The sequence below is a fragment of the Lingula anatina genome, chromosome 5, assembly GCF_051362555.1.
Source record: "Lingula anatina isolate TDL-2025a chromosome 5, LinAna3.0, whole genome shotgun sequence".
Lineage (NCBI taxonomy): Eukaryota > Metazoa > Brachiopoda > Lingulata > Lingulida > Lingulidae > Lingula > Lingula anatina.
In genome coordinates, this window is record NC_141771.1 from 1861226 (window position 1) to 1870792 (window position 9567).

General features: G+C 34.2%; 1 long non-coding RNA gene across 2 annotated transcripts; it reads left to right on the forward strand.

Annotated features, from left to right (window-relative positions):
• Positions 1-5967: 5967 nt before the first annotated feature.
• LOC147761456 (uncharacterized) lies at positions 5968-8986 on the forward strand. 2 transcript variants are annotated; one of them, XR_015334584.1, is made up of 6 exons: positions 5968-6101; positions 6431-6599; positions 7319-7363; positions 7692-7722; positions 8145-8236; positions 8440-8986. It is a non-coding gene; the product is annotated as an uncharacterized LOC147761456 (long non-coding RNA). The 2 variants fall into 2 exon arrangements; XR_015334585.1 differs by having other exon boundaries at positions 5971-6101; positions 6460-6599.
• The last annotated feature ends 581 nt before the right edge of the window (positions 8987-9567 follow it).

A 9567-nucleotide genomic window follows, 5' to 3' on the forward strand; every position in this document is an offset into this window, starting at 1 on the left:
CAAATGCAGTAAATTTGGAATAAACTCCTCATTTACATAAAGGTTTGCAAGAAACTCAGCTTTTATACACACCAAGTTGATTCATTTGCAAGAAATTGCAAGAAATTGTTTCATGTTTGCAGCAAATTTGCAAATTCTTTTTCATATAAAAGTTTGCCTGAGTTTTGCAAGAAAGTCCATACCTTTTTTTACTAACATACAGTTAAATTAATGATGTTTGCACTGAGCATGGATGTCAGGAAGTGCCATTTTCGAGCCAAAATATTAGTATTAAGTTTAAAAAAAAAAAAAAAAAAGGCCAAGTTAACTAACAGCTTATGAGATTTTTGCATGAAACTAAGAAATTTATAAACTTTAGTTTATGAGAAGTCTGAAGACACCTGAAGACACTTAGACATTTGTTAATAGTTTGGGAGAAGTTTGCAAGATGACATTTACTTAGTTTGCATCAAATTTTCGAGATACTCAGCAGTCTACTTACAGTTCACAAGAAGTTTGCAAGAAACTTAAACAATTACTTACAGTTCGCAATACTTTGCAAGAAACTTAGACAATTACTTACAGTTCGCGATAAGTTTGCAAGAAACTTAGACAATTACTTACAGTTCGCGACAAGTTTGCAAGAAACTTAAACAATTACTTACAGTTCGCCATAAGTTTGCAAGAAACTTAGTCAATTACTTACAGTTCGCCATAAGTTTGCAAGAAACTTAGACATCAACTTACAGTTCACAAGAAGTTTGCAAGAAACTTAGACAATTACTTACAGTTTGCGACAAGTTTGCAAGAAACTTAGACAATTACTTACAGTTCGCGATAAGTTTGCAAGAAACTTAGAAATTAACTTACAGTTCGCAAGAAGTTTGCAAAAAAAAAACAAAAATGGCTATTTGCTTACAGTTTGCAAAAAACTTATAAAAATAGAAATTAACTTTTTTTTGAAATAATCAAGATTTAGGCATTTGAAAACTTCTTTTCCATTCTCGAAACCATCCTTACTCAAACTAACAAAATTGTACTAAAAAAAAAAAAAAAAAAAAAAAAACAATTCATGTTCAGTTATGGATTTTGCCCACTTTTTGGCCAAATTTATTTATTTACATAACCCCACATAAAAAAAAATAGTTCCAAATGTTTATATAAATGATTATTTATTCATAATAACATTTGTACTTGATATAATTTAAGTTCTTATGTATTATTATCAAATTAATACTTTGATTTACTGCTTATAATACCGAGTAACCAGGATGATGTTAAGATTTCATAGGGTTTTCATGATTTAGGCAGATTTGGAGCAATACTGAGTTATGATGTAACCCACCAACTATCAATGAACATAAAAATCAACACTACAGGGGATGACATTCCTCAGAAGTACTTCTTAAAAACAAATAAACTCTTTAGCCCAGGGTGAGTTTGCAAACCAGTGTATACTGATGAGCATGTGAAGATCACTTAATTGACTCCCAGTAATTGCATGGGCAGTGGCATACAGAAAAATGAGCAAAATACTAAGGTGCACTGTCAAGTTATGATCAGGGTAAATTGGTTTGTCACATGGGTCATCACAGGTATCTCCATTGAAATCATCATCACTGTCACTATAATCACCATCACAGTGCACTTCATTACTCAACTCTTCTTCGCTATAAGAGAAGTTAGGACCACAGTTTTCTTTGCCATTGTCATTTTCACAAACTTCTTTTAGTTGTTTTATTGTGTCAGGTATGTCACATATAGCTGTTGCTTTAATATTCTGTACATCCAACTCTTTGGCATTCTCAGGATAAGGTCTTTATCTTTTGGGTCTCACTCTACCAAGTTGGTCAGCCATCTTGTCTAAAAAAAATAAGAAAAAAAAAAAAGAATTATGAAAAATATATGTCACAATAAGCCTAGATTGATCAATTTATTATAACAGGTCTCATTGATTAAAAAAGATGTACATTTTCAGTCCCCATTTACTATAGATTACTAAGTAGCATTGTATTCAAAGCAGAAAGATTCTCATTTCATTATATAGCACCTACATAAACAAACTGATTTCTATCTAAGCAAAGAACAGTGGTCCTTCAATTGAAATGCATACTAGTAAGGGTGGAACTTCAAATTCAGTGTCCTTGACACATCTGGTCTTTCAAATTTTCATGGATAATTACAGTGCAGCAGAATTTGGTTCTTTTATGGAAACTACACACCTGAGAGATAATTAACTGTCTAAGCAGACCAACACATTACACACTGATTCTTATCTGAGAGGTCTTTCAATTCAATTTGTTAAATCTCTAAGCCCTGTGGTTCATCAGAATGAAACAATGAAAGAATTAAAAGCAAATTATTAAAACTTAAAAAAAAAAAAAAAAAAAAAAACAGCAAACCCATGCTTATTAAGTTCAGTTGGATCCTCGGTTTTCAGGATTTTTAGCGTACATAATTAGTGAAGTATGAATAAAGTTTTATTTACAGTTATTTGTGCATTGATTATTTAATTTTACTTGACTTTAACACCCCCCCTCCCCAATCCGACATTCTTAATAGTAAAAATGTATTTCTGCTTAAGCATGCTGTGGAATGGACATTTAAGAATAAAACCCTAGATGTCACTCAAATCATGTAATTCACAGGCTCTTAAACTCTAATTAGTGCCTGAATACCTTTAAATTTCTTCTGCTAGTTTGTACATTGATAGTCTTCATATAGCAATACATGTATATATTCCTTATGTCTGTGGTATTGGCTTGTTCGAATAGAATTGCACTGTAAAATGATCAAGTAAATGTTGATAGTCCTTAATGCTAGAAAATTATATTTTCCTTGGCACTTGTTATTATTTTCTGAATCTTTTCTTGTAGTTTTTTGTTCTTTTTTTTCACTTTTGACCTTCAAATTTTTGCAATGTATTAAACTTATTTTTTAAGAGACACCTGCCAGATTCCCCCACCATCCCCCCCATTCAAGTCTCTGACATGCTCATCTTGCAAGATGCTGAGAGAAAGGATGAAACCTGTTCACACCTGACTGTTAATAACTGATCTGTATCTAGGTAAAGATCATGGACCTTAAAATTCCTACTTGCTAATTAGAGAAGCATTTAACAACAAACAAGTATCTATCCCTTAAGGTACATACTGTCTTTCAACAAGCTTAGCTGAACAATTCCACTTCTAAGAGTATTTACAGGTCATCAAAGCTTAATGTGACTACAACTCAATTTTAAATTCTATATTATCTGACAGATATTTTAGGACTACCTAAGCTATTTAGCTTCACTGGATTATAATGGATTCAATTAAAAGCATTTCACTTCCTGACAAATAACCCAAATGACTGTAGAAGGGGTTCTAATAATGGAAAATTGCATTTTGTTATGCATATACCTAGAGACATCAAAATTTTATCAATTTTAGGATGCATAAATGGTAAATTTTTGCCACAAAAGCTCACCAATTGCTAGTAAAAATTTTAAATAGTACTAAGATAATTACCGCAAGACATCACTTAATACTGCCCGAAAAATGATATTTGAACAATATTTTCTGCTAGCTTGCTATGCCGATATAATCCAGGCAGATAAGTAAGATATGTACTTGTATGTTAAATTTTCAGCCAAAATTTAAAATAAGGAGCAGTTAAAAGCTCCTTTTTGCTGATCAAGTGATTTTTCCTTGTCATGTCTAATAAATTATTCTAGTTGTATACCAAACTAGTAGAAGTAGTTAATAAGCATTTACTGAGAATCCATGTTTCACCACACTCAGTTCAAAATGTACCTTTAACTATGGTAATATACACAGAAACCTACAGCTAATTTTATTAGATTTTGTTAAACTAGAATAAACTAAATAGGGAATAACAGTAGACAAGGGTAATATTTTATACACAGTTAAGTATCAAACTGTCATGTCTTAAGAAACACTAAAGGGAATCCTCCTTCCAAATTCTTAGTTGACACTCACTCTTATAAAGGTGACAATTTTCAATTGGACGACAACTATCTGAAATGCTCAGCCCACAAGATGTGCTGCTAGCAAGGAAGAGCCCTATTCACACCTGACTGTTAATTACTATAGCACTGATCTGTATCAAAGATTCGGGGACTATTGTAAAGTGAATAATTATTTGTTGTTTAGGACAAGCAAGTCCCCATCTCCTAAGACTCAAACTGTCTCTTAATAAGCTTTCCTAAACAATTCCACTTTGAAGAATACAGCACAGCAGAGCCTAATCTAACTGTAACTCAAAAATTTAAAGGACAACTCAGTGGGTTAGATTAATGTATAGAAGCAGGTTCTATGTAAAACTTTGATCAGATTTGTGTTTTGGGAGATTGTTTATTATTATATGAATAAGTCTGGGTCACAAAAGTCCTGTTAAGACAACTAGAATAAAGAATTAGAAAACGAAAACTATTTATCATGATTTCGGAGCACAGCCAGAAGTACTTCCGGCTCAAGGTCACGACCTCGATTTTCCCATGCTTACGACCAATCACAGCAGGCTTCAGTCAGAATGAGATAGACGTCACGACTACACAGCGAAACTTGTCAGACATGTAAGTGCCGCCTGTCCATCTTTTCGGTACATGTACCGATCAAAAACAGAAAAAGTAAAGCCCAAAAACGCTCTTATACACGTAACCAACTTTGTATGAGCACAAATATTGCCATTTATTGTGAACAGGATAATATGATAATGAGACACACTTGAGACCTGTGAAGCGCATACTCACGTGTCGAGGAGTAGTTTCGCCATTGCCTCGTATGTGAGTCCTAACTCAGCTTTAAGTGTCCTCCACCGCCCCACCTCCCTCCCAACATACACAGTCTGAGTGCTTCTTCGTCTGTCTCTAATTTCTTTCGTATCTTTTGAACAGGAGTGGCTATTTTCTTTCGCCCCCTTTTGTCGCTCTCCTCTTCAGACTTGACGCGCGTCTGAGCCATGTTTGCTGTTTTGGCGCCAAATAGTAACATCCGGGTCTCAGCCGTAGTACTTCATTCATAGTAAACCGCGAGACTTAGCGAGAAATTGCGCGTTCTGAAGCCGTACTGTGAGGTGGTAGCTGAGTATTTAAGACGAGTCGTCTTTTATTATTTAATGGAACTTAAAAACGGTATTAGGTAGCTTCATTTTCTGAACGGTTTTGGATAAGATATACCTTGGTCATTATGGGGAAATTGGTGAGTTTTCCAGGAAAATTCATTTTCGTGCTATTTTAAGGGTTTAACGCGCTGAGACTGTCTTTAATGTAACCTGACATATAAGTACATTTGGGCTATTTAACTTCACTGGATTGTTATAGACTTGATTTAAAATGTCATCATTATTTGACACAAAGCTAAAATGTAAGCAGAAAAGATGCTTTTAATGTAAAAATGCATTTTATATGGCATTTATCAGTTTTAAGACATTAAAATTATTTAACTTTTATCAATGTCAATTCATAAAAAATACACAAACCAAATGCTCCTTTTAATAAAACAATGTAAAGATAATATAAATCTGATGGTAACTTAGGAATGGAAAGAAAAAAAAGTAATATTTACTAACACTCACTATTAAACAATGTATCAAACTGTTTCGTGCTTTTTTTTTTTTTTCTGAAGAGACACCTGAGAGACCTCCAACATTCAAGTCTCTGTTGACACCCACTCAAATATTGCGATGATAATTTTCAATCATCTGATAACTATCTTGCTAGATAAGCTGCTACGTACCTTTCACTGCATGGTTTGCTAGTATTGCTGGGATTCATCTTCCGCGAAATAAAGACACGCGCAGCCTTGACGACTTTTCAACAATTCCACCCCAGTAAACAATAGTTGGTCTGGATGCAGGAGCAGATCTGTAGTGGTGTTGGCAGAATCTACCTTTTCTAATAGTTAGATCAAATTTAAGATTCTTGGTCCACGGAGCTCTCATGAACGGCGATTATCTGACAACCGGAAATGGTCATGAAAACGACTAATCGTGATAGGTTGATGCGCGATCTGATGCATCACGGGAAATTTTGAAGAAGAAGACGGTTTGAGATTTACCGGCAGCTGATTTTAAGTTGGTGTAACCAGTTAGAAATTATTATGCGTTGATTGCAAAGCCAGGTGAGTGCAAAGGTTAATCAGAACGTTTGGTTCAAGATAGGATTTTACTACACTCAGAGAATTCTCATCATGCCTGCGAGTAGAAAGTAGAAAGTAAACCGATTCTAAATACAGTTCTAGTATGGGGGCGCTAGTATGGTACTTGTTGGGAAGGCCATCTCGTTCTCTCTCTCTCTCTTTCTCTTCTTATTTTCCTCTCTTTCCCTCTCTCTCTCTCCTTTTTTTCTGCTCTCTCTCTCTCTCTCTCTCCTTCCCCCCCCCTCTCTCTCTCTCTCTCTCTCTCTGTTACGGTTGAATAAGTGTGTAACTATATTCTTTTTAAATTATAGAGACGTGGATTACTATTTGTTTTGACAAGGATGGAGTTGTATCAGTGGAAGACGTTTCGAAGTTTCAGAGGGAGGAAGAGTAAGAAGGGGAAGTCCCTACTGTTGGAGAGACACTCATGGCTCCTTGGGATGGTTGCATGTATTTGGCAAAAGTGATTTACATTTAGTGGTAAGTGTATTCTCAATTAGTATAGTTTGCTTAGGTGAAATAAATTCAAAGGGCAGAAGGGTTCATACGGCACTTAAGGTACATATTTACAGAGCATCGCTGTAACATGGATTTCCAGTAACATATATAAACTACTTCTTCAAATTTCCTAATTACTCAAATAAATTTAACATGACAAGGGGTAAACTGAATAAGTCACCAGATTGGTCATTAAAGAGCTTTAGACTGCTCCTTTCTTTAAATTTTTGGCCAGAAATTAAGCCTTTTTTCATGACCTATTATTATTATTATTATTTATTTATTTATTATTATTATTTATTTTTTTGCCCATTGATATACAGCATAGAGTGCTAGCAGAAAAATCTGTTCAAATATTTTTTCTTTTCTTTTTTTGGAGGGGGGGTTAATTAAACTATGCCTTTTGGTAATCCTCTAAATTATACTACTTGAAACTATATGCTGGCATTTTGTTGGCTTATGTGCATGGCCAAAATTTACTTCATATGCACCTTTAAACTTAGCCCCTTGAAATTACTTTTTATCTTGAAAAAAAAACTTGCACATTCAATCATATCTGCCACAGGAAAAAATTATAGTTTTAATAGTCTTGATGGTTTTAAAAGTCAGTTTTGGTCATTTCCACAGAAAGGAGAAATATCAAAGTGCAAATACATGTGTTTTAAAAGAATGCTTTGAAACCTATTCTCCTTTTATTTTAGATGACAGAAATGCATGTCAGAAAGAAAAGAAGGCATATGTGAAAGGTGAGTAAATGTATTTTCAGTGAGTGTCAAAGACTTCTGAACAAATCTAAGAATTTAAGTGTATCACCCTCATACTGACTTATCTCTTCTTTGTGAAACTAATATGTCTGATAATTCCATAATTATTGTTTTTTTTTTTTTTTTTTTTAATAGTAACACAGAATCCAAAATGTTTCAGTGTTGCCTTGCTTCTGAATAACAGGAACCCCACTTTTTTTTTAGTTCAAACAACCATGCAACCTATGATAAACTGTTCATATATATAAATATATATTCTTAATGCATCACTTTTTTGGTAGAATAACATTTTATGTTTTAACTTTTTTAGATAAAAGGACAACCAGAGCAATGGTAGTAGTGTAAGTATATTGTTAATTGACCTGCAATTGCTGTTGCATATCTTTTCCACTAGATGCTGAAAAAAATGTAATTTCCTCTTTCAAATAATAAGTACATTTTACACACATGAATTCAAATTTAATAAAGCTTTCCCTGTGTTATTCAAGGAAAAAAATCAGAGCCAGCTTGTAATGCAGCAGTTGAAGAAAGTGTTTCAGTGCCTCGTGCATCATCTGTCCCCCGTCTTACTCCCACCATCTCCAACCCTGTGCCCTCCATATCTCCCCACACCCATACCATATCCAACCCTGTGCCCTCCATAACTCCCCACACGCATACCCTGTGCCCTCCATATCCATCCCCCCCCCCCCATCTGTCTCATTTAGTTTTTTAAATTAAGTCATGCTTTCTTTATTTATTGTTTAAATTCTCTTTCTTTCAGTGTATGTTATTAACAACTTGAAAATGGATGGGCCAGCAATTAAGCACACTATGAGTGCAAAAATTCACACTGCAAAGAGGGCCTTAAAAAAGGTAGGAAAAGTATTTTTAACTGTGATTAGATTATACCATGCCTGCTAAATTTAATTTAGTTTTACTTAACAACATAAATCATATATATGTATATATATAGGTGTTTTTATTAATGGAAACTACTAGAAGCTTACTTGACAAACTACCTGTGAGTGCAACAAATTTTACAAGAAATGTCAAGTTTTATTTTTCTTGTCTTTCAGATGTGATATGGTGCTTGTATCCCAGTCGAAATTTGGTCTGACTTCTCTAGCGAGTGAAACAACAGCGGTGATATGTTTTCCAGAGATCAACTACAACCTGCCTGATCTCTACGTTTATTTCTCTGGCTGACAGATTTGGAGTCTCCTAGGACAGCAGGGACTATCTAGCTATCAGTTCAACTGACCAAACTCACTCTGAGCTCTTATACTAAGTTCTACTCCTTATATACTTATACACACAAAATACATTACAGTGAATCATTAACAGGATTGAGATATTGAAGCCAGTTAACAGAATTAAGACATATTACTAAGGACTCAATAATTAAACTCGGACTTCTTTAAACTTGGATGTAAATAAAGTTGTTGAATCCTCTTAAAGATTAAAGCATCCTTTATAGCTTGGTTACTGTTCTTTCCAATGAATAAAATGCATAAGCAGATTCACGTTGTATCATTATATCAGAGACATCTGAACAATCTTTACCAAATGTTGATTTAATTTGATTTAAATGTGCAAGTTTCTAAAATAAAATATTGAAAAATGTTTATGGTGTTTCTTACTGATATTCTGTGTGTGCTATTTTTTCATTCATTTGATAATTTTCTGTATGTGTTCTGCCAGCTGCACTATATGGCTAAAATACAGTAATAATATTTTGCTACTCCATGATTTCAAATATGGCATACATGATTGAGATGTAATTTAAAAAAAAAACTGGCATAAATAAAAGCATAATCACTGGGTTAAATATTAGTTGTCAGTCTACTGCAATAGTGGTACTGCAGAAGAATGTTTTTTCGATTTTTTTTTTTTTTTTTTTGGGGGGGGGGGGGGGGGAGGGTTCCGGAAAAATTCGCGAGAACAGTTCTGGAGATTTTGCAGCAAATTTGCAAGAAGGATTTCTTATGAGTTTGCAGAGCATTCGCAAGAACAGTTCTGGAGGGTTTGCAGCAAATTTGCAAGAACTTCTAGTGAATTTGCAGAAAATTCGCAAGAACAGTTCTGGAGAGTTTGCAGCAAATTCGCAAGAACTGTAGTAGAGAGTTTGCAGCAAATTCGCATGAATGGTTCTTGAGAGTTTGCAGCAAATTTGCAAGAAACCTGTGACAGATTCCCTTTTGTCA